Source organism: Scatophagus argus, chromosome 14 (assembly GCF_020382885.2).
Source record: "Scatophagus argus isolate fScaArg1 chromosome 14, fScaArg1.pri, whole genome shotgun sequence".
NCBI lineage: Eukaryota > Metazoa > Chordata > Actinopteri > Scatophagidae > Scatophagus > Scatophagus argus.
This window is the reverse complement of record NC_058506.1, coordinates 17,920,376-17,947,176: the sequence shown is the minus strand read 5'-3', so window position 1 is coordinate 17,947,176 and position 26,801 is coordinate 17,920,376. Positions and strand designations below refer to the sequence as shown.

Below are 26,801 nucleotides of genomic sequence, written 5' to 3'. Positions count from 1 at the left end.
GTAAGGTTGCTGTGTGAGTGAACGAAAACAATAAAGTTGTGGGCTGTAAAATTAAAACAACAAGCTGAAAGACACTAAAACAGCTCTGCAGAGCTGAGAGGGAAATTGTCTGTGTTCAGGCCCTTTCACATTACACATAATCATCTGATTTGTTTTCAATGTAAAAAATATTGATTAGAACATCTTTAATTATGAGTTCCTCAAAACTGAACATTTGATTTTGTGCAACTTTTTTTCTATTGTGGTAAATATCTTACTTATACATACTTCACTTCCGAATGGTGGTCACAGTTTAATTTTTTACATATTTAACATATAAAAAGCTCAAAATATCATGAATCGCTGAAGACATATTCCAGCCATTTAGCAGCAGAGGATGAGCTGTTCTGAGTTTTAGTCCCTTGTATGGTCCAAGCTCTGAAAACACTGAACATTACAACTCCCACAGCGTAACTGGATAGTGTCTGTCAGAGGTTCATTCGCGCCTGTTAACAACATCCTAAGTCTTTCGAATTCCTTAAAATTTAGTGTTATGAAAACAAACAATTAAATCAACACTTGAAAAAAAATGATCAGAACTTGATCCACGGATCTTAATCCATCAAGAACCGTGGATTAAGTTCTTGATATATGTGTCACAGAGATATCTCAGGCCAGTCAGACAGACACATGAGCACCAGAGTGAGGTAAGAAAACACCCCTGAAGACGGATTATGTGTGAGAAAATCTACCCAGGAAGATGGACAGGTGGGGCCAACCTGGTGGTCCTCACCTGGGATGGAGGCTGAGAGAGGCTGAGCCACAAAGACTTTGGTCTGGGGGTGGAAATTGTTTTTGTGGCTTCATATGCTGGCATGTACCTGTGTGCATTTCTGTGTGTGTTTTAAGGGTCGACTCTGCATGTGTGTGTCCTGTCATCTTTTTTTTTGTGCTTGCTCAGGCCACACATGTATGTCTTTGTTTGCGTGTTTGGGGTGTCAGGGACTTGATGCTTTAAGCCTGCTCCTTTTATACCTTCAGGAAGACAGGACCTGAGGCCTCACACATTCTCACACACACACACACTCCACAGAGTGTGTGCCGAGCTCAGACATCAGGCCTGGGTGTCACTATTCCTCCTCTGAGTTCAAAGTCCAACAGAACAATGGGGCGCAATTAGGAGCTTACAGAGGGGATCTGGGCCTTTCGCTGCTGGGTAAATACTGACGAAGGTGCACACGCAAAATCTGTGTGTGCGCGTGTGTGTGTGTGTGCTTCTGTCTTTCTATTAATGTCTGCCTCTTGTCTTTCTCTGTCTGCGTTTGTTTCTGCTCTTGCTTTCTATTATCTAAAAAAGAAATGATGACTATGAGGGCAGTCTTCATCAGAGTTAATGGACGTGTTGTAATTCTGCAAAGTGGGAGAGATCAGGAGGCCCACTTGCTGATTCCCATTAGGATAATTACGCTTGGGAACACTTGATGGTCCAGGAGGAAATGGGTTCATTTGATGATGAGAGTGTAAAGATAAAATATACAATACATTCAGTCTGCTTGTTGAAGGACGTATTAAACATGAGAAAAAGCACCGAATAGCATTCACTCTGTCTTCAGACACCAGGGCTGCAGAGAGTGGTAATCCCGCCACCAATTTTTCAGATAAACAAAATCTATCAATATGTTAGCCAATAAATTGTCAGAAAATAATGAAAAGTTATCTAAATGTTCTATTTATAGTGAGATAAAAAAGAGAAAAGATGGGAGGAGCAGGAACCTTTGAATATTTGGTATTTTTGCTTGATAAATGTCTTCACCCATCATCAAAATTGTCACTGATAAGCTCAACTAATTGATTAAACATTTCATTAACGGCTCCCTTTTTATCTGACTAATATCTGTGTAATCCTTATGCGGAAATACACAGACAACAGCACATACGCACCCTCCACACGCACACGCGCACACACACACACACAAGTAGAGTAAATATACTGTAAGCTCAAACATGTTTAAAGATACACACACACACAGTCACACACACACGACTGCCCCTCTACCCATTATGCGTATTGTCCACGGTGTCCCCCCCCCCCGTCTGCGTCCCAGTCATTGTGTATGTCCAGTGTAACTGGAGACCAGTCTAGACTGGCTGGCTACTGGCTCTAATCCTCAGAAACATGCAGCTGAATCAATCTGAAACCGGAGAGCTGCCTGCTGTCGCCCCTGTTAGCAGCCCGACAACACAAACACAAACATACAAATAACAGACATTTACCAACAGACAGGAGCTCCTGTCGCTGCTCTAATGCCAGCCTGATGTATTATTGGTCTTAGTGGTGACAGCAGTAATATTTGCAGTTGTGGTAGTAATATCAATACTGCAGCATAACTACTCCACGGCTTTTATATTGTGCATTTTAAATCATTAAATTGAAAAATTAATAAATAGTGATAACTGATTAATCCTTTACAGAATCTGTCAAGCATTTACAGAGTGCCATACATTAACTGGGTTCACCTCATGTCGCCTCGAACTGAAGTTTTGGGCTGTTGGTCAGACAGAACGAGCTACTCAAAGATGTCACCTCTGGCTCTGGAAATGTGTGATGGGCTTCCCCCCCAAGTTTATTATCTAAAAAAATAAGAGAAATAATCCTCGGATTAAGAGATAATCATAAGTCGTTAAGTTTTGCAGCCTCTTGTGTGACACCAAACATGTAACTGAAGTTACAGAAGATGTGAATTTTATGGCTGAGAGGCTGCTGTTACCTTGAGTTATTCTACTTTTAAAAAAGACAATAAAACACTTCCTGAATTGTCTGTGTCAGAGTTCAGTGTTAGAACTAAAGTGCTCTTCAAGCTCTGACATTTAAACAGTTGTTTTTAGGTTTTCTGATAAGTCGTTTTAACAGTCTCACACAAATGACACACATAAACTCTAGTTCACCTTTGTAATTCTGCTGTGTAAACACTAGTCTGACAGGATGCTCTTGGCCCTTTGAGTATGTAGCCATGCTAGCAGCTCTGTGAGGCTGTACTTTGGCACAACATGCTGATTTTCAGCTTGCAGGTGTTTGGCCTCAAACCAAAGTATCTGACCTGATGATAACACTAGAGGAAAAATTCATCTTGAGGTGAACAAGAATGTTGGTATCAAATTTCATGGCAACGCATCAAACAATTCATTTAGCGTTTAGCATGTTAGCATTCCAATGTTTGCCAATTAGCACAAAACAACAACAGAAAAGAAGGTGCAACGCCCAGCAAATTAGATGCAGTGAAACACACAGGAGCAGTGGGCTGCCACTGTCAGGCACCCAGGCAGCAAATTGGGGGTTAAGTGCCTTGCTCAAGGGCACAGCTAATGGGGGGGGGGGGCGGCATTTTCTCATTAACCACTCCACCACACCCAAATTCTGAAATAGGTGGATAAGCAGTGCAGGGTCACAATAATAGAACTTCTGCAACTTTCACCCAAAACCATTTCCTTGCCTGATGACTTACAAATCGGGAATTCACTACTCTACTTATTAGTGAAAGAGTTTGGAGCAAACCACATCTTTCTCAGCTGGTTTGTGGTTTAGATGAAAGCACTGTTGCTCTTTTTTAAAGTAACAAATTCTCAGCTTTTACGTTGCTGCCAGTGTCTTCATGGAAACGCAAGTGAAACACAACCAAGGCAGAGGAATGTGTCACTGGGAAAAGTATGTTCTAGTGGTGGAGGAATGAGTCTTGGGCAGATTGTCTCATGTCAGCAACTTATTATAATTGATTCTGGCACTTCAAAGCAGCAGCCACTTCGCACACATTCGTGAAATGCAATCAGTGCAGTAGAATGTGATGTCAAGGAGGGGGGGGGTCAATTGATCGAAGACTAAAAATGTTGATGAGCAGAAACATATGGCGTGGAGGCCACAGATGACCAGAGAGAATGTCAACGATGTCTAGACCACGAGTGCGACAGACCTCAGATCATTTTTACGTCCACGTTTGGACTCCTTCTACAACATGACACTGAGGGATGATGGGAGGAGAGGAGGGCAGAGAGGGAGCGGATGGTATGACAGTCAGACATGGTGAAATGACTCTTCATCTGAGCCATGTAACATGTGTGTCATTTGTCTTTGGGATTTTTCTCTCTCTGTCTGAAGATGAATCTGACTGAGGAAGATCATCAGTCTGTAACCAAAACCTGCTGTCACTTTAAGTAAGAAAGACTACTGTATAAGAAGAAGACTTATTTCTTTTTTAGAAAAACGAGACCAAGACGCATATAGGTAAGGTTTAAGAAATGAAAAAGTGTAGAGGCGTGTTTTTTAAAGCATTTTCTTTTCCTTGATACAACATTTGGGGTTGAATAAAATATACAATTGGCAAGTTTTCACATACTTATTAAATACGTCCCAAATATTAGACAGATGTTCACATCCACAAAACTCAGTACAGCATGATGGATTTCAGTTTTTTCACTCACTCCAAGTGCAATATACTCCGGAATAAACTTACATGATAGTGATATTGGTCCAGTTTTTGACCACTAGTAGTGCTATGGGACAGGGTTTGTACAACTGTGCCAGTTTTGTTTGTCTTAACATAAGATAGGCCTTTATTGGTCCTGCACTGGGGGAGTTTGCATAGAGACCCCTTGTCATGGCAATGAATTGCAACTAAAGTTTCTTTCTCATATTGTTTTATTTACATTATTTGTTGAGGTCTTAAAAGGTAAAACTGTCCAGTACTTACAAATAAAGAGTTAGTACAAGAGAAAAGTCCTAATTTTTTGTAGCAACAATCTCTACTTTTTTTCTTTCCTATCATATTAAAATCATCTTGTGGCCCCTCAGATTGTTGCGACCGCTTTTCAATTTGCAGTCTTTATGCAGCCACCTGTCTGTGCTCATGAAGACGGGTTGAAAATAATCAGAGTAAATCAGGGTACAGCAGGAACTATAATCTCCTGGATCAGAAAACAGGCTGACCAGGATCAGGCCTCATGGTTCACCAGCGCACCCGCTATGAGATCCAGATCCTCGCTCATTTGTGTCATGATTTGTTTATTTGTTACCAGACATAATGTAAACAAAGGCCATGGACAAACTGAGGATGTTTATGTGTTGTGACAAAACAGGCCTGTTTGGAGACTAAGTCACAGATCAAATCAAAACCAAATCATGGACACAGATCCACTCCAGTATGTCCAAGTGGAAACAAACAAATTGGTCAAATTGTCTTTGGTTGTCATACACTTGATGAAAAGATGACCTGTGTTAACTGTTCCCTTTAAAACTGGTTAATTAGCTTTGACTGTTCATGTTTCACTGACAGCAGTGACGGTTTGTTGCTCTGTTTGTTTATTTGAGTCTCGTCTGTACGAGCTCTGACTCTCTGTTTTGTCACGTATCGTTCACTTCTTGCGGCTGGTAGCTTATTTTAATCCATTTTTCTTTTGGGTTTGTTGACCTTTGGAGGGACGTAAGCCGATGTGAAGACAGCAGCAGGTTTTGCAGGTTTGAGGTTTTACTTATCATTTCAAATTTTATCATTTCAAGTTTTTTTTTTTCCTGAGATTTTGCATCATTAATAAAGTTTGATTTTAAACACAAACTTTTTTCTGTTCATTCTTACTCTCTAATGTTATTATTTAATATCTTTTGGATCATGTGGTAAATTTTTTCAGTAGAATAAAAATTCCTCTTAAAGTTTTAATATACTTTAGGTGTAGATAAAGATGAAGCCAACCGGGAACATTTCATCCTCTCATTTGACCCGACTAGTCATGTGGGAGCGAAGACCATCTTTGCTAACCACAGGTTATTATTGGGCGCAGTGGCATCAAGGGAAAACTTGTCCCATGCAGCCATTTGGGGACATCACTGTGATAATTTGCTGCATGGGGGAACTGTTTTGGATGCATAGTTGTAAAGAAGGATCTATTTATGTGATCCTGAAACTGACTTTTTAATTTATTTATGAGACATTAGTGTGTTCGACGTCAGTGAGACACACAACCTGTTTTGCTGAACAGTGGACGTAAAACTAAACGTTTGTTTGTTTACAAGCAAGCCCCTGCAACAAAGAGCTAACCTCTGCTCGTTTTCATGCTGATTCAGAGATGACCACATCAGACTCTCTCACCCAGCGGAGAGCAGAGGAAAAAAGACCCTTCCCTCCTCACAAAGAATACATCACATGGCCTCAGAGGATTGAGTCGTGTTTACATTTTGACACCCTCCCATTTCCCCCCTTCTCGTGTCGGCCGGCCACCTCTGCGTGTTATAGCTGAGGACAGCTTGTTTTTCACTCTATATCCTCCGCCAGCAGCGTGACTCCATCTCTTTTTCTGAGCGGAGATGAAAGCGTCAGGGTCAGATGTGTATATTTGACTGAAGGAGGGGGGCGACCACTCAGAGCCAGTCAAGATAAAACAACACTGCCTTCCTCCCTCGGCCCTCCGTTACTCTCCTTTCCCCAACCCTCCATCCATCCATCCTCTTCTCGTTTTGTCAGCCCCCCCACCCCCCCGTCCTCCCTCCTCGTCTCCCCTCAGGTCAGTTTAATTCATTGAATGTGGTTTATGGATGCACCAGAGCAATCATCTGAGAACATCAGCTGTCCATGTGAAAACAATCTTTTCCCTTTTTCGTTCTTCTGTCATCGTCAGAAAGTTTCAATAACTTGCTTGCAAACATTAAGCCACTTGTTTAAGGTCATTCGTTTCTATATTTTTTTATGTTCACTACATGTTAGGTTCTCCCAACAGGTGTCAGAAATCAGCCACTATCTGCTGAAGGTGTTCCCAAACATCTGCAGGAGCAGCTGACAGAGATCGTCTCACAGCCGCTGCAGAAAACAGATACTAAAGGATTCAATGAAGATTGTGCTGCAGTGTGTCGGCCTTATGCTTTAACTATGAGAGCTCATAAATCTCTCTACAACTGACACACACACACAGCTTCCTCTGTCCACAACTTCAGCCCTCTCACTACACACACACACACACACACACACACACACACATCTGTATGTATACATGCAACCAGTTGTAAATGTTTACGGTACGCACATAGACACATACAATACTCACACACACTCTTCCGCCACAGAGATACATATGGAAAAGGACACACACACGCAGACACACACACAGACACAGCAGAGGTCTGGGTCAAGTGCTGTATTTGAAACAAACACTTCAGCTGAGAAGAACAGGCTGATAAGAGCTAAGACTGGAGCTTACAGTCAGACTATGGGACTATATCTGCAGCGTGTGTGTGTGTGTGTGTGTGTGTGTGTGTGTGTGTGTGTACTGCAGGTTGGTGTATGCATTATTGAGCAGATACCTGATATCTCTGTTCCACGATGCTGTCATAACACAACACTAACCACAGTTTGTTCCATAAATGTTGGATTAATTAGAAGACGACTGTGATTATAGGCTAACCCCACCCGCTCTTTTACACAAAAACCCAGAAAGTATATAAATGAAAAATGAAAGAAATCTCAAGTTACATGACATAAACAAGAAAACCAGATTATTTTCTTGTCTAACACACCAGCGTTTCTCTTGGCCAAGGCACAGCTCTCCTTACTAACCTCGAGTTTGACCTCGGTGAACTTTGTTGTCAGTCGATGGTGCGAATTTGCACATCATTGTGTAAACAGTTGGTCTTTGGAGTCACTGATGTTGTTTAGAACAATAAATATTGCAGGGTAAAATTGAGGTGGCTTGCAAAGTCACTACGTGATTGGAATTTAATTTTATTTTAGCACGTTAACTTGAAAGACATTACCATTTTAGCAGTAAGATAACATGACAACAGTCACTTTGGTTATGCATACTGGTGCCCTGAAGCCTCTCATTTTCACTTTTTACCGATTTTCACAAACAAAAATATATTTTGTCTCCACAAATCAAAAAAGAAAGATAGAAGAAGAAAATAAAAATCAAAAGAAAATGTAAGCTATACAAACAGCTGAGGCTGACGGGAATGTAGTTATTATTATATATGTGCACCAAATTTCATTGAAATCCAGTCAATATTTCATTTTAGACATTTCACATAAAACCACAAAGGTCAAAATGTTGGTTACATCAGAGGAAAGGATCCCCAAAGTCAGTAATCCTCCGACAATTTCAGGGCAGTCCGTTTAAAAATTGTTGAGATATTTCAGTCTGGAGTGAAGATGGCCCTGCTCAGAGTAAATATTTTTGACTACACAATATAGACAAAAGTATTCAGACGAACCTCTTTATTATTGAATTCAGGTGTGGTGTGGGGCTGTGTTTCAGGGTTTGGGCTCGGCCCCTTACTTCCAGTGAAGGGAAATCCCTTTTCTATTCCAGCATGACTGTGCCCCAGTGCACAAAGCAAAGCTCCATAAAGACATGGTTGAATGAGTTTAGTGTGGAAGAACTTGACTGGCCCTCACAGAGCCCTGACCTCAATCCCATCCAACACCTTTGGGAGGAACTGGAACGGAGGCCAGGCCTTTTGGTCCAACATCAGTGCCTGACCTCACAAATGCTTCATTGCATGAATGGGCAACAATGCCTACAGAAACATTCTAAAATCTTCACAGAAGAGTGGAAGCAAATCTCTATATTAATGTCTAGGTATTTGGAATGTCATTAAAGTCCCTGTTGGTGTGATAGTCAGGTGTCCTTATAGTGTATCACACCAATTAAATTTTCACTTTTTGCTGTGAAAAAAAACTACAAAACTAAACGAGGCCTAAACATACTCATATGAACCGCGAAGATCAGCAAAGACCAACAGGAATACCAACAGAGTTTGACTGGATCCAAGAGGGAGAATTTAGTGGAGTCTCTGACTCATGAATCCAAGTCGGGGACCCCCTAATCACGCACCAGACTCATCTCGTTGGGAAATTGTTTGTAATTAATGCTCAATTAAACTCAACATGGTCGCCCCAAATCCCCTGTAAGGTAACAGATTGGTCTGCACAGCTGGTCTGCATTGGCCACGCTGAGGCGGCCTCTAGAGTTACCTTGTTAAGGTATATTCCCTTCCTCAATGATAGTATTTATAAGATTTGTTTCATCTGTCACGATCGCTGATGGACCCACAGACACACACACACACACACACAGGAGAAAAGAATCTGAAGAATTCATCTGCAGATGTATTCATCGATGTATTAACCTCTTATTAAAAACACATGGCGTTTGAGGGGAATGACTGATGTCTGAGGGTTAATTATCTGCCACACATGAAATGCATTGATGGAATCTGAGTGTCTCTGTACAGTATGGGTGTGTGTGTGTGATATTTGGCTAACAAGGGCCTAAACGATGTGTAACGGGGCTGGATGTGCTGTGTGGAGGTGGTGAAGGCTTTGTCCACACCGTCGTGCTGTTTGCTGTGGCATCAGGTGGGCAAACAGAATGAAGGCCCTCATTACACCCCTGAGTTGATGAATACTGTAGTCCCTCCACTTCTGCTGCACAACAGCACGCAGGTCACAAATATCACCTACCTAACCAATCAGAAGCTTATTTACTCAAGATACCTTTATGTATTCAACAACAGTCTAAACCACAGACCTTATAAATACACCGTGAGGCCATTCATATCAATGAGCAAGACTGCTTTAAGGAGAGTTTGCAGGATTTTTCTTTTTGCACCAATTTAACGACAAAGACTGATGTTTCCGGTATGTATTCGGTGGGTTAGTTGATCGTTTTTGTTCTGGCTATTTTATCTAGCAGTGTCAGTTACATTTCCAGACGATTACTCCCTGATTTATATACTAATATTGTTATATGAAATGACATACACAGAGAGCATAGTGCCTACCACAGGCTTTAATAATGGTTAGTAGATCATTTCTTTTAGTTAGTTAGTTATCTTCCATCCATTTTCTATACCGCTTATCCGTCAGGGTCGCGGGGGAGCTGGAGCCTATCCCAGCTGACTACGGGCGAGAGGCGGGGTTCAACCTGGACTGGTCGCCAGTCAATCGCAGGGCCAACACACAACCAACACACAGACAACCATACACTCTCACACTAACACCTAAGGGCAATTTAGAGTAGCCAATTAACCTAATGTGCATGTTTTTGGTATTGTGGGAGGAAGCCGGAGTACCCGGAGAAAACCCACGCAGGCACAGGGAGAACATGCAAACTCCACATAGAAGGGCCCAGACCGGGATTCGAACCTGGAACCCTCTTGCTATGAGGCGACAGTGCTAACCACTGCACCACCGTGCCGCCCCTAGTTAGTTATCTTATTTTCTTCAAATGGAAACAGTCTTCTCAGATGTCATTAACAACTTACAACTTTTTAATCAATTAAATCTTAGATACTGGTCTTCGTGGAAGGCAAAATGGATTTTTCCTCCATTCCCATCCTTACTACAGTTAACAGAACATTAAGTATTTTTAGCTGTCGATTTCAACATAAAAACCTTTTTTTAAACTTTTTTAACACATGTCATAAACAACAACCTCAAGTGGAGTTTAGAAATGGTTCTGTTGAAAGGAACAGGGTTGGTTAAAGCTGCTGTTCTTTTTTGGTCTCTTTTGCCTCATCTGTCACTCACTCAGGTTTGACCTGCGTTCACCTGCATTCTCCGTCTCTCTGAAGACATTCCTCCATGCAGTTTCACATGCATACCTGTGTGTGTGTGTGTTGTGTTTGATGGGGGGGGTTCTTGGTTGCTGTTGACTCTTGGTGAATGGTTACCTCCCATTGCTGTGTTGCGACAGGATCCCAGAGCCGCATGCTTATCAGAGGGAAAACCATCACGACGAACGCCTCAGCTGTCAATTTGTGGGGGAATCTATGGTGATCATTACTGCGCTGGAGGTGTTTGTGTCAGCGGAGAGGTTACAAGTGCTGGTTATCGATCAGTTTAATGACCTACATGTCAAGGAAGGAGGTTTTTAATCATTAATACCTCATGAAAAAGTATTTGTGTGTGATATTTTAAAAAGCAAAATGAATGTGTGTGAGTGTGTGTGGAGATGCTGATGTTTTCTCTCAGCACGGCCCAGAGGGGAACCTGCTCTCGTGTTTGGATGGTGATGAAATTCAGTGTGTTTGCTTGTCATGAAAGATACAACAAACCCTGCATTTTCTAAACCAACAATCCTGCACTCTTCCTTCCTGCAGAGAGGACGGAAACTCAACTGCTCTCTGCAAACTGCTTAAAATGGAAACTTTTTTAAAAAAAAAAACCTAACAACATTCAGTGACGTCATTTTGTTTTTACTGCAAAATTCAAAAGGTTTTTTTTTTATAGTTAAGTTTAGGCAGTCACAGATTTTGGAAAATAAAATCAGGATGTTGATTTAAAGAAAAACAAAACAGAAAAACTCTGCAGTGACTTGAGACATAAGAAGTGACATGTTTACTCGATTTACATTCGATAAAAACCCACAGTCTTTCCACAGCCTCAACCAACATGCTTTTGTTGCTTCAGCTTAACCACATGGATGCAAATTTGGGATGTGAATACTCCGAATGCTCTCCACTGTCAGTCCTCCTCCTCCTAAATGTAGTGCATCTCCCACTCAAGCACTCAAGAAAATATTGACAGTGAACGCACTATAGGCAGCAATTAAGCTTCCCACAAAAAACGTTTACACACAAAATCATCTTCAAGGTGGCCACTGCGTGCTGCAAATTTTAATCAGAATAATCAAACTCTCAGATACGGCAAAAACTTGCTCAGCTATTAGCTTGGCTGGTCTTACTGAAAAACATTCCATTCCCCCTAAAAACAATCAGAATAAATAATACTACTAAAATTGACTGCTCTATAACTTACTCTCACTGGTGTCTTGTTTGACCGCATGTTTTGAACTTAAAGGTTCATCCGTAACTGATGGCTGTTTCTTTATCGATTCACCTGTCAGTTTATTTTACCGATTACTCGTTCAGATGCCACCAAGGTGACATTCACAATATTATATAGGCCAGAAACAGTATTTGTGTTATTTTTACCTGACACATCACAATTGTCTGTGACTGATTTTCTCTCAGCTACGCAGTTAGCTCACTAACCTCAATACAATGCAGCATGTTGTTACACGATTTAACGCTCAATAAAAGTGTTTTTCATGACTGAACAAAAGCATTTGTCAAAACGCTTGATTTTTTTGAGTAGTGTGACACTAAATAAGGAGGTCAAACTGCCCACAAGTTTTCTCGTAATACCTCAACATCGCTGCCTGCAGCTACTTTACATACGCCGTGTGAGCAGTGTTCACATGGTCTCAATATTTTACGGGTGTATCACAGCCTTTTACAGGAAGGTTAGTGGTGAATGTGGGGGCAGAGGAGGCCATCTGTCAGCTGGGCTGCTGCTTTTCCGCCCGTATCCTCCCCAAGGTGTTAAAATGGAGCTGACACGGGTGACATGTTAGCATGACATGCATGGCGTCAAGGTGGAGGGGAGGGGAGGGGAACGCCGCTCCAGGGCGTCGGGCTGCTGCATCGTCTGAAAATCTAAAGGCTGGAGCTGGAGTTATGTGCTATTGTTCTGCTGTGACAGACAGGATGTCGTAATGCGTGTGTGTGTGTGTGTGTGTGTGTGTGTGTGCGTGTGTCCGTATTGAGCAGAAAAATGTTATATTTCTTTAATGAGTATTTAAAGCCCTGAAGCCACTGTCTGAGGTTGTAAGATCTGATCTGTGATCAGTGTGTTTAATGACTTGTGGGTTACTCCTTTCACTCTCTGAGATAATATCACTGTGAGTTATGTCTTCTCATGTCTTTTCAAGCTAGTGGCTCAGAATTTACACGCTGATAACAGGTTGTTCGAGGTGACGAGTTTGGGCTACCTGCCGAGTTGATTTCCTCTTAAATGATTTCCTTAAATTTCACAAATGTATGCATAATTTTCAGTTATTTATAAGCTTTAAGTTTTTCTTTCATTCCAGTTTATCAGCTCGAACACTTTAACGTGACACTAAAACTGTTCTTTAAACAAACAAAGTTCTCATCCCACACGCTGACGAGTTATCAAGCCCTGGTGCCTCCAATCAACATGGACAGGACACGCTTAGGACTAAAAGTCTCTATAGTGAGTGGCCAACATGCAAAGCCTTGCTGCCAAAAGCCTTTCTAAAGTGTGGTAGCACGAAGCGACACTTTTGTTAATTTTAGGTACAAAAAGTTAAAGAGTAAGGTCGAAAGGATTGGTGGCGTGTGGTTGGTTTCCTGGTTGAACCTCATTGTAACCCACCACTTCGAAGAAGAAGAAAAATCAGCTTTATTGACAGTATATATATTTTTAATTTAATAATTAACTGAATACGCAAAGTTTATGATTATCAGCAACCACTGTGAGAGATTAAAGTGGACCAGAGGGGAAAATGTTCACTTCAGGAGTCATCCAAGTTTCAATCTGGATCTAACTCCTAGGGCCAGTAAGGTTGATCTGTCACTTCCTGTGGTCGAAGTGGTTTGATTTGGACAAATGTACAAATACAAGCATCAGTCTGAGTTTCCTCTAAAACAGGATGAAAAACAACTAACAAGCTAATTTCCTTCAGTTCCATGAAAACAAAAAATATTCGCCATCGTCTCTGCTTAGAGGAGCAACTCAGGCTGCCAGTCGCATTGAGACATCATGAGATGAAGACAAGCTGGAGGAGATGGTGTAACACTGCGGCTTCCCACTGCTGTCACTGCTGTCTGAGTGGAGGGATTTGTGAGTTACTGTTTTCCAGAGTCTTAGTGAGGGTGGGAATGTTGTCCTTATCTGATCTGCATGTTAACATGGAGGAAACAGTCCACTGTCAGCAGCTGCTTGTGTAAACCAGGCGTGGAGAGCAGGACAAGAGGAAGTGTCAACTCGCGCACAGAGCTGAAGGCTTTCAGTAAAATCACCTGCTGATACGTTCGGATGCTGCTGTGAGGAGGCAGACTTATGTGTGATGTGAATATAAAGAGTCTGATTTAATTCCTTTTCTGGAACTAGAAAAACAACATTTCTTGTGTGGAAAGCATCTGTGTGACAGTTTGATGATAGACGATGCAGAATCAGCACCGATGAAGGTGAAGACGATGACTCCTCATAAAACTAACTGAATTATAAAGTAGAACCAAAGCTATTAGTCTATTGGTTGATTGACAGGAAACAAATAATTTTGAAATAGTTTTTTAAAGCATAAATAGCAAAACATCTCTGGTTCCACCTTCTCAAATAATTAGATGTAGACATTTTCTAATTTTATTTCTTTTTTATGGTAATAAAAATAATAAATTTGGCTTTTAACGATGATCCTGGCCATTTTTCATGACAGTAATCAGTAGATTAATCGCTAACGAAAATAATCATTAGTTGCGGCCCTCGACTGAAAAGAAAAGGAATAAGAAGTTGATATTAGGTGGCCGACATGAGCAACATGTCTGAACCTGAGCACGTTTGGTAAATGAAGACTTTTCAACATCTCGCTACACTGAGTTGTCTGTGTATTTTACAAATCCTCTTCACTCTTTGTTTCAGATGATGATTGCATCACTGGGCAATCTTTGCGTTCATGCAATAGCTGGAAAGTACCTAAAAATTATAGTTTAGCGTAAATTTGTGTCTTTAACTTAATTGAACATCTCTAAACAAGTCAGAATGATCGCTCAGTTTGTAGGAAACAAAAGATCAGAGTTTTAACTCTTTAGCGGCACAGATCCAAACGTCGCAGACAGAAACCACACAGATTGGGCTTTATCCCCCCTTTGAGATCCGTCATGCAGCATCTGCTCTACAAATACTTAGATGTACTCTCTGATCCTGAGTAAATGTGGCCTGAAACAGCACAGTCAGCTCCTGCAGGTCTGTGCATGAAGTCCAGAGCTGTGTGAGAAAGTGCTGTGAGTGCCAGCTACCCATCACCTTTCATCAGCGAGAAGAGGCTTTTCTCTACCTGACCGGCGTACGATGCAGAGGCAGATACTCAAGTTCTATTTCAAATATTTGTATTGCTATTCATTTTGTAACTAAATCCTAAACTTATTTCCATTGCAGTCCTTGCAAGCAGATTCCAGGTAAACAATAACAAACCAATATCTTTGAATTACAAGTCACCTGTAAATGTTAGTTTGGATAGGAACCTATCACCAGTTGTAACCAGGCAAACTGACATTGAGTTGATTGGGGCTCATTTCAAGGACCTACAATCATACGTGAACTTTAGCATTTGTGTTATTTTGTTCCTCAGCAGTTCCTCGTAGGTTTACTATCCAAAGCTAATCTAAGTGTGACAGTTGTTACTCTAACGAGATTCACGGCAAGCCAAAATTCACCAGCCACTGTAACAAGAATAATAGCAATTTGTTACGTCTGGATGACAGAAGTGAGGTCAAAGGGAGGAGGAGGAGGAGGAGGGTGTGAAGTTTGGCCTCCTCCCTCCTCCTCCCTCGTTAGTTAGGAATTTGTTTACCCTCTGTCTAGAGCCATGACCTGTAATGGACCACGAAGCCCTCTGGTCAACACAGGATTACCCAAGAACCTCTCTGTAGGGTGAGGACCCTCCCTCCCACACACACACACACACACACACCATACACACACTGGGCGATAGGCCACCTAAGCCCCACTGATAACAACCATTACTAATGGCAATTAGCCCATTAGATCCTTGTTAATGCCCAGTGAATGGAAGATAGTTGGGTGAATGAATCTTGGAGGATTTGGTCAACGTGGCCCATCTCTCTTTACCTCTTTGTCCCCTGTGTCTCTTTGGAGGAGATATGAATCCCTGTCCAAACAGCAGCAGATGACTATTTCCTCATAGTCTGCAGCCGCTGATGGCTGCTTTAGGAAGGTGGTTGACGAGTGCTTTTAAATTTATGACATGCAAGAGTTTAGAAATGAATGGGCCAAGAGCAGAAAGAGTCTGTAACTCTTAAAACAAACTGAAGCAGCAGTTCCCTAAACAGTTTGAAAACCAGGCACAGAAGTTGGTAAATTCAGGATTAAACTGGGATTAGGGTTAATTAGAAATTAGCAGAAACAGACTCTGGATTTAAGCAAACTCTGTATTAAATAATTAAATCAACCCAGCAGCACTACATCGGCTCTGGCTGCTGCTAACTCCACCTCCTGATGCCAATTTCCATTTTTAACAGTCACAATTTGGCCACTAGATTACACAAACACTGACCGCGCTGCTAAACACCGGGAGCCAGACTAGCTGAGTATCTAAATACCTAAAGCTCAAGTGGTGATCTTTAAATTTTGTTGTGTGTGTGTGCAGGGTCCCTCCACCTCGGGCTCCATTAGAGGACTTTGTGTTAATCCTGCAGGGATTCTGTCGTCCCCTGGCTGCCCCGGGCCTCTGTGTGGGAGATAGGGCGGCCCGGGGATGGTATGAAGCCTTGGAGGGAAGCCCAAACACTGCTAAAATAACTCACTGGCCCTTTTCTTTCTGCATCCCTCCTGTGAGCAAAGACAACACACACATACCTGTTTGATGAATGGGAGTTTCTGCCCAGTTTACTCTGCAGTGAAAACGCCTTGGAGTGACTCATTCTGCATACAAAAAAAAAGACAAGAAACAGCAAAGCATATAAATGTGGATAGTTTTTGTTCCATGAAATGCAACATCAGCTGTCGGTTTAAGCTCTTTAAAAGGACAGGCTGCCATCATTTTAATTATTTTCTCACTTACAGCTATAAAAATGTCTCCCCCGTAGACCTACAAACCAGGACTGTTAGCAGCAGAGAAATAGCTTTGTGTTGTACTCATCCACTTCAGTTGATGTGTTTTTGGCCTACTTGGGATGGGAGGCTTTTGTGTTTTCTTCCACTGTCTCTGCTCCTCCTTGGTCATAACTTTGACAGCTAACAGTGCACCTCTGGATGAGTGCTGTTTGTTTAATTGCGCCCTACAGTAAAAATACAGTTTGGGCCCAAACTGAGAGCTATAAACCTTTAATTAATCCAACACATTATGTTAAACCAAACGAAATCACCAAAGACTGCTTTCTAGCTGCCAAAGCTTACTGGGTTTTTACAGGTTTGTGTGATTGACCAGCACATGAACTTTCTTTAAAGGGCCTTTGCCCAGATTCTCCTGCAACAACAGAGCAACGTGAAAGGGAAACTAATTACATGTCACGTAAAATGACATGATGAATGAAGCTTTCTGGTTTCAACACATGGCACAAAAAATAAGGTAATTTCCCCCTCATATGAGGTACTCATGCAATTCTATTAAATAAAAGAGGCAGAACAACAAGAAACACTCGTGAGTAAATGTGCAAAAGAATTATGAAACAGTGGTATTAAAATAATGGTCCCGAGATTATTATATACTTCTATGTGATCATATTATTTTAATATAATCACTGATGCATTAACATGCGAGCAGCATTTTAATTCTATAGCTATTTGAGGAAGATTTCATTAACTTCTTTATATTCTGCTGGATAGTTTGATCAGTGCCAATGCGCCACGTTTTATAGCTCAGTCATGTTTTGGAAATAAAATCTGCAACCTCCAGCCAGAGTGAAAGGTGCAGCAATTCCCTCTTAAATGTAGTAAAATAAAACAGCATGAAACTGAGGTACTCAAGAAAAGTACCTCAAATTTGTGCTTAAGTACAGTACTTGAGGAAAAGCACTTGGTTCCTTCCTTCCCATCAGAGTGTGACAGATTTTTTTTCCAGATCATTTAAATGAGTCACATGTTCGATCAGAAGGCTGCATCTGAGCACTGAGTGTGGGTGGCGTTGTTGCGTGAGAACCCGTTCTGCATTATAAAACAAGCAGCACACGTTTGTAGACGTAACGTAGTTTGGCTTCAACTTTGTGACCTGAGAGGGAGCAACTGCAGGAGTGAAACCCGTCAGATGACAGCAGCCCTGTGACAGACAGGAACTGATGAATTATGGGACTTTTTTTTTTTTTTTGCATGAAGGCGGGTGGTATGGTTGCACAAAGTCAACTTCCAAGTTGGGAGTTTCCGTTTAAAAATGCGGCTCATTGGAAAAACAAGCTGGGTCTAAAACAAAGGGTACACAAATGCAGATGAATAGGTCGCCTACATGTCTGTTTGGCAGGGCGAGGAGTGGCGAGTGAAACGCCAGAGAAAAATGTTGTCTGACATTTTCTACTGTGGACAAAGTTTACTGTCATTTAATGCCAAGGGAAAAGACAGCGGAAAAGGAATTGGGTCACGCTTTGCGGACTGATCCGGTGTTTTAGCAGATAGAGTAATGACTGAAGTGAGCCGTTCTCAAACAGAAAGAGCTTAGAGACAAAGAAAAGTGGAAGTTAAAGGTTAAGTGGCAAAAAATACTCAGAAGTTTAAGGGGTGTCAAAGGTAGAATTTGGTAACATGAAGACATATTTTGGAGGAGATGCAACAAAACACAATCAACTCTTGCACGGTGGCCCTACCAGTCAGACATTTACAACACTTAAAGTCATGATCAACTTTCCTGTGTACACTCTCCTGAAATGCCCCTAACGCTGCGGAGGGGAAAAATGGTTTTCGAACAAAGGCTACAGTCTCTGCCAGCAGCCGTGGGTGCTGCTCTGTTTATCGAAGGCCTCGGCTGTTGTCAAAAAGACAGATTGTTGCTCTTTGTCAACATGATTCTGCGTAATGACCCTCATTATTTATTTGGTTGCTGCCATGGCTACAGTTGGAGAGGCATGATGTATGGGGTTTCTCAACGCTCTGACAACGCCATTCTCCCTGATGACACATCTAGCGTTTCAGCGGGACTCTGTGCTGCATGAGAATCCAGGCGTGAAGCACACTGAGGCAACAATGGCTAAGCAGGGCTCTGCGTGATGCTTTGAAGTGCTTTTCGTCAGGAGATTATCGACAGGAGAGGGAGAAAGAAAAAAAAAAGGATTGCCTTGAAATTTACCTCACTGTCTTTAACACCCTGTGCAAACAGGGAAAATAGGTCCAGTAACACAGAAATATGAAATTAACATGAAAACAGAGCGTTACTGTCTTCAGGATTAGTATGAGTATAAAAATCAAAACTGTGCTCAGGCAGACTGGTCGACAACATGTGAGTTTATTTAAGACCAGGTAGATCTCATAGCTTTAGGTGGTTTAGTTATGGTTAACACAGAAAAATGTGATATGTGTCGTGGATCCTCTCTGATCTCAGAAATCACAACTGCTGCCAGATCCTGGTGGGAAGCCAAAAACCTCCCAAAGCAGATTCATTTCTGCCCTGCGAAGCTTGAGATTACAAAGCAAAAAGCAAAGATGGAAATCATCAAACCTCTTTAAAAAAGCAATCACACCCAAGTTTCTGTGTCATGCTGCACATGCATCCAGAACTAACAGTAGAGCTCAGTCAGATTCCCCGCATCACTGACATTACATGCAGCCGGTGGTAGAGAGTTCAAAGGTCACCGCGGCCTGAGTCCATGTTGTAATGTGTCTGGGCAGGTATTCTGGAGTCGGGGCAGACGTGACGTGGTGCGATGCGGCGCTTCATCACTGCGCTGTGAGGCAGAGATGCTCGTTTGACCAGAAAACTCTGGTCTGAAGCGCAGATCGCGCTTTGATGTGAGCCTAATATGGCTTGTAAAAAGGGGGATCCTGCACTTTGAAGTGTTGCCTGACACTGTCCAGAGACGTGTGTGTGTGTGTGTGTGTGTGTGTGTGTGTGAGTACTCGGGCTGTAGAAGTCTGTGTCTGTCATCCCAGAGTTATAAAAAGTGATGTAAACATTGAAAGAGGCCTGGAGAGGGAGAGAGAGCGACGTCTGGCAGGAGAATATGTAGCTGTCACAGAGTGGGACAATATTTGTGCAGAGCCGCCTCTTATTTGTTGTTTGTATTTACTTAAACCTGTTTGTGTTGTTATATTCGTATAACATTTGTGTTTATATCGTTTCCCACTGCACTTTGTCGCATTTTGACTTTACCAATACACCAGCTTTTCTGTCCCAGCCAAGCGTAAAAACTTTTTGTGATATTTCCCATGTTGAAGCTGAATGCACATAAAAACACACTCACCCAAAGAGTATTTTGCAGTATTTTCTACTCACACTATTTATCACCAGTACCAAGTAGTTTTACTTCACAGTGTTTTAAAGGATATTTCTGATTCATTAAAATATTTTTGGTCATCATTCTATCAGCAATAACATAACAAATTGCAGCCTAAAGAGAAGTCAGATGATCAAATCCTGCAGGTTAGAGAAAACAAAGATTTTAAACATCCAACAAACTTCCCAGAGAGTTGACTTGATGTTCTTACTGAACTCTCTCACATTCAGGTTAAATTATTAACAACATTTCTGGAGCACTGACTTTCAGTTTTACCTCCAAACACAAAGTGGTTTTAAAAAAAATCGAGATGAACTGATAGCCTGATTGCAAACCTGCCTGACTGCTCGTGGATTTGAGTTGTAGAGATGTCACCTTATTCCTACACCTCAGTGATTTATCAGCCATAGACAGAAGTTATAATAATGTATAAATATCTTTTAATACTTTTTTGAAGAATTATGTATTGTATTTATTTACTTAGCTCGTGCTGTCATGTAAACGCTCTAAAAAATATGTTTTTGACCAAAATGCCACACTAATAAAGCAGCAAAATGTAATGAGTTGCAAAGTATTTCGTGACTATTTTGTATGAAATGAAAAAAAGAAAGAAAAACTGTTACGTGACCATTAATTAGTTTGCATTTGCAGGCCTCATAAAAACATTTTCACTCGGCAGGTTGATAGTAATAATTTTACATGTAGCCAAGGACAAACAGAAATGTTGGCATTTTTGACAAAGAAATATAAACTTTTCTTGAGATAGAAAAAAATGCTTTCACGTGATTTTTACGTTTTCACAAAATAACACATTCTGCTTGTGAGCCGTATGGAAAAAGTCAAACATGCCTGAACGTATCACCTTTGAAGTGGCCACTTCGAGCAAGAGTTCGTCATGAAATGTTCTGAAAGGCTTAGAAGACCAAACAAAACAAAACAAAGAAAATTAGGAATTCATACAAATTTGCAAGCCTCCACAACAACGAACAGGGAAATGAGCTTGGAATAAAAATAATCCCCCAAAAGGCACAGGACTCTACACATGTAAATATTAAGTCCTCAAAAGTCAACAACTGTTTTAATATATGCTGGCCTAAAAGGGCTTCTTAATGCCTAAACCGAGCGCTTTTTTTACAGATCAGATCAGTGATAAATATGTGAGGGGATCCTTTCACTGAGTAATCAGCTCAAACAAACGTTATAAAGAGCTGTTAGGACAGACATAAAAACTCAAAGGGCCTTCAGATAACACATTCAAATGGGAGGCCTCGTCTCCGTATCTTCACAGCCGCGTTATAGTATGTGTAAATGAGGCGAGGCCCTGAGGAAATAAAACGCTGTTGGCTCACAAAAGTGTTGAAAACCCAATATGAAGAGAAGGGAGACGGAGAAGGAAAACGTGAGCTTTCAGGCAGGTTTTCTGGGAGTTGGTGTTCTCAGCAGGGTGTGGTGAATGGGAGTTGGGGGCTGGAGTGTATAGATCCTGGTGTTAGCGAGGAGGAGGTCAGGGCCAGTGCATCTAACTCTTCCACTGATTGTTATGAAGGGCCATGTGTCAGCATCCATTCGACCACTTTATAACTCTTGGCCATTCCCTGCACCTCTCCTGCAAAAGGCTCTAATGCATTCTCTTTGACCCTGCCGGTGTAAATCAAATATCTGGCCTCAGATCTTGTCGGGCTGCACGTTGCATGGTGTGTCCGTGTGTGTGTGTGTGTGTGTGTGTGTGTGTGTGTGTGTGTGTGTGTGTGTGTGTGTGTGTGAGAGAGAGAGAGAGAGAGAGAGAGAGAGAGAGAGAAATAGGTAGAAGTAATGTGGGAAATGACACAGAAAGAATGAAAAGATAGAAGACTGTGGAAAAGAAACAAAAGAAAGGAAACACAAAATCAGAATTTGTTTGTTTACATTAACGTCTTTTTTTTGGTCTTCTTTTACAGATTTACAGATAAAGTATATCGAAACCATCTGGATTGTCTTCCTGTGAGATCTCCCCAACAGAAAGAAAGTGATGTTTCCTGTTTAAAATGCTCACATTAGACTTTTATCCAATCAGGTTTCCCTCAGCCCTGGGAAAGGATGTGACGGAATCCGACTGGGCGCCGACAGTAAACAGTTTATATTTGAAGACTGGTAGATACTGATGTTAAATATTGATGGGTATATTATAAGAATACACTAATGCATGTTGGCACGCCTTCCTCTGGGTGTCAGTGTATCCGTGTTTCTGTTGGCTGACCGTGGGAATTTGCCAAATGGGAACAAAGGTGAACCAGGACAGAGACGCCAAGAGATCGCACTGAGCAGGTTTCCTGTGTGGTGAATGGGTGATGGAGTGGATCACTGATGCACTGGTGCTAATGTGACTGCGCCCAAATGAATAAACAAAACTGTGTAAATACACGATATTCAAATGTCACAACCTCCCTTTTTTCTCAAATAAATTTTTTTTTAAAAATCACATCTCTAAGTTGAACTTCTTACTGGAGTTTTTGGGTTTTTTCCTCTAAGAAAAACATGGCTGCTCCCACAGTCAAAGGTAAACAATTGTTATTTGTCCAAGACTCTATAATGTTTTAAAAACAAAAGTGAAGTAACCTGGCTTGTCTCATTCGCCGACCCCCAGGAAACAAAATGACAAGAACAATGGCTGAGTTGACTTCAATTCACTTCTGCATGCAAATTCATTAAACAAAACAATATCTAGTTTGTGAATCTAACATAACTCACAGTTGCATTTACGTGATGAAGGTAAGGTCGATGATCACTATTCTTTAAGCTCTATTTTTGGTCACCGCCCGCCTCGTGAGGGAAACTCAGAAACTCAAGGCTCTTTAGCTAATTGCTCCACTATGCTCACCAGCTAGTTGATGACCTTGTGCTGTTTGTACAGTTGAATTTTAGAGCTGAGGGGCAACAACAGGTATGTTAGGGCTGAGAGTGAAGCCAGCCAGAAAGCCAAAACAGTGAGCTGAAAGATAAGATGCTAAAATGTTTCTGTGGGCGCTTTCCCCACTTTTAATTCGCCGCCTCTGACGGTAATTGAACCCAGATTAGCATGAACGGTGAAACCACCACAGAAAGGAAGCACTTTCAGAAACTTTACCAGCCACAAGTGACATTAAAGCAACAGGAGAGCTTCCACACTGTTTGACTGACCGGTGATGTCATTGAAACACCACAAGATGAGCAAAAAAGGAGTTTGTGACGATTATCATTTTTAAACGAGTAGAAGTGGAGTTTATTGGCTATGTTAAAATGCTACATGTATGTACTAACTTATGCTTATGTACTAGCTTATCCAGTTTCAGTCCAAATCTGACTTCTAATTCTGTGATGGACTTGTTCATTTCTTAACCAGTGGACACCAAAACATATCCACAAATGTACAACACAGTCACATCAACATGTACAGTTCAGGTAAGCTTCTATCTGGAGTTTTAGCAGCGGAAGCAGATGGTTTTAACCTGCACAGACAGATACTTTATAAGAAAAGTTTTTTTTCCTGACATTTCATTTAGAGAACGAGCTCTTCAAGGTCTCTGACACACTTCTATGGCATTAAAAATGACATATGATAAAACACTCAAGAATCTTGGTGCACTACTGGTGTGTATGTTTGGGTGTGTCTTACAATGACTGGCAGCAGATTTATACGCTCCTGGACAAACATGTCGTGCACACAAAGACCTCCTAGTGAAACGAACACATCACATACCGGATTTACTCCCAGAGCAGGAGGGTAGCAGTGAACACATCACCACAACAACAACAGCACTGATACAAAGTTCTATAAGCGTAATAAGAACAGAAAGCACCTCTCCTGTGTGGATGGGCTCTGTATCATTATGTCTGTGATTGCCAGAGACTCTGCTCTCAACATTCTCAACATTCCCATGTAGCTCTTGACCCCTGACAGCCTTAAATTATTAACATTCCCATATGGGGCTTAAACCCCCTGATCGCCGCTCGCAGCTACATTTTTCATGTGTTTTTAATATTAACACAAGGATCGGAGATAAATATCTGATTTCTAAATCATTGCCTGTGTGTGTTTGTGTTTTTGGTGCGTGTGTCTTCCTGTTTATCTGTCTTGAGAATACCACCACCATGTACTAAATTTTACTTTTTTGGAAAACCTGCAGCCAAAACACTCTTCCAGTCTTCCAGTGCCGTGATGTTTTCTCATCAATAGCACACAGGCCAACAGGGGGCAGTAGTTTGCCTCTTTGTGCTGGAGAAACACTTTGTCTCTGCTGCTTTTTTGCATCCTGTACCACTGACAGCACACAGGGCCCACAGCACAATGGGTTATGAATGAGCTCCCATTCATCACAATTAATCAGTGGGCCAAACCCATTAACTGTCAGGCCAGAGACAAGTTTGTCTTCGTAAGAATGACGGACTGCTTGACTGTTCGAATGCATCAGACGGGCCTCGGGTAGTTGAGAAAAAGTGCGTTTGAGTCAGATTGTCAGTCGTTTGTGAGTTTACTCAACTATATTTATTTGACAGCCACACCATAATTAAGTTGTCATCTTAAAATAGGCTGCATTGTTATAAATTAAACTACTTGTAAGGTACAATAAAGTTGTTCAAGTTAGCTCCTCATTCAGCTACAACAGAAAAACTGTCTAATGATAAAATAATAAAGTACTCTGAGAGGTGCCACCCCCGACAATGAATTTACTGTGGAAATTAGAGTACATTATGCTGGTCAGACTTTTACCTGCAGAGTACAATTTTCAGTACAGGCTTTGTATTTGTAAAGGAGTGTTTGGATCATGTGGTGACAACTTTGACTTTCTGAAAACATCTTCCACTGCTACCTATTTGCAAATTAGCAAAAAGTAATATTTGAATATAATGCAAATGAGGGTATTTACATTCAGTAAACTGAACGTGTGCAGTACGCGGACTGGTTTGTATGAACATTTCCACACCACTGTGGCAGTTATTCTGTAGGCGTCCTATAATGTTTTGTGGAAATTTTCATACAGCTTTGCATGGTGTGTGGTTCTGATCATTCCGTAACACAAATACTGCTGAAAAATGTGATGCAGCGTAACATGATCTCAATCAATAGGCTGCTGATAACCGTTTAAAAGGGGAAATCGAATGTAAACATCACAGTCACGTTTGAAAGGACGTCTGTAACACGTCTGAGTGACCGAACTTCAAACCCTCAAAGTCTTCCTCAAACAAAAGTAAATCTTTCTTTCTTTATTTTCCCCTTTTCTTTTCTTTTCTCCTCACTTTCACCCTCCTCCATAACAAACACCACATAATGATTTTGGGTATCTGGTAGATCAAGCGGGGTTTTGCCGGCAGCTGTGAGGTGGTTGCAGGGTTGCCAAACCAAACAGGGGGGGGGGGCTCCTGGAGTCACCTCTGCCCAAACATACACCTAATCCTCCCAGCACCGGCCAGATCGCAACTCTTGAACGCACAAGACAGTTTAAAAATAGAGGGGTGCGGAGGGGAGGGACAAAGGTCAAATCTACAGAGGGATTTAAGGCCTTATCATTATCACGGAACAGCAGAGCCGAGCTGCAGCCCTGAGAAAGTGGCTCTGAGTCGACCGGACTTGGAGGCAGGACGGCAGGCGCACAGTAGAAAAACCTTCACTGATTTGACTTTTCAAAGCTGTGTGGGGCATGTTTTTTGTCCCCATAGTTAAAAATCTCTCTTAAAGGCACATTTTTATGACTGCTGTAAAATAATAATAATAATAAAAAAAAATTGAAAACATACCTGAGATTTGGCTGTTAAATCGAAGTTTAACTTAGAAAAAAAGATCATTATTATTATGGTGTGTGTGTGTGATTTTTTAAAAATTATTATTATTCTTGTTCTGTTAAACTTTTGCATTTTGTGGCGGAGAAACTTACTTTTTAAAATAATTATCATACTTTGAATTAAAATTAGAATAAAATATGTGGACATTTCTGAAAACACTTCTGTTTTTGCTTCTTCACACACACACACACACACACACACACAGCTTTTAGATTATTTTAAAGAACATACAATATTTGCTGGGGGGCAGAGAATATAAAATAAAAAGCATTACATGATTCTCGCAACAATAAACAGAGGGAGACATGTTCAAACTACAATATATTTCTTGTCTAGAAACTGTGTCAACATGTTTCCAAATTTCCCAAAACAACTGCTTTTGAAACTCAGAGAAAACTTAATAAAGGTGGAATAAAGAGAAAAATTATCTTAAAATTAGAATAAATCTGCTGGAACAGAAAAAAAATCAGTTAAATGTAAAAAGAAACAGAAAAATGTTGTCAACAATCACATTTTCGGTGTATATTTGCTCTCACTGTGAGTCCACTATAAAAAAGACAAATCCATGCACATTAAATGATCATTCCTCATGCAATTTAGAGTAGCAGACACCATTAGAGCAATTAAACTTTGACCAATAGTGGAATCAGAAGTCACAAAAATAAAGGTTAATAGAAAAACTTTGAATTTTAGGATAGAAAATCCCTAAAAACAGCATGTAGGCCACCATGGGACATTAAAAACTGATGGAAACCCAGAATAATTAAATCATCTTTAAAGCAGGCTGAGTCACCGCAGCTGCTGACTGAAAAAATAAACAAAAGATTCAAAGAAAATAAGATTTAATCACAGGTTGGACTGGACATGATCCATCACTGTGGCAGGTGTATGCGATACTTGGTTAAAACATGTTAAACCCTGTAGGAGATGACACGTTCACGGCCTCCTCAGTAGGACGAGCACTCGAGGCCTGATGAAAAGCACTCGCACAGGCCATTGAGGACCTAATGAGGGGGATCCCCACTGCTGC

At 41.2% G+C, this 26,801-nt stretch overlaps 1 long non-coding RNA gene across 1 annotated transcript in view; it reads right to left on the bottom strand.

Annotated features, from left to right (window-relative positions):
* LOC124070890 overlaps positions 1-26,801 on the bottom strand; it is a 122,363-nt gene that overhangs the window by 15,781 nt on the left and 79,781 nt on the right. Inside the window, exon 4 of the long non-coding RNA XR_006845255.1 lies at positions 16,416-16,481. This is a non-coding gene — a long non-coding RNA (uncharacterized LOC124070890). The remainder of the gene's footprint in view (positions 1-16,415; positions 16,482-26,801) is intronic.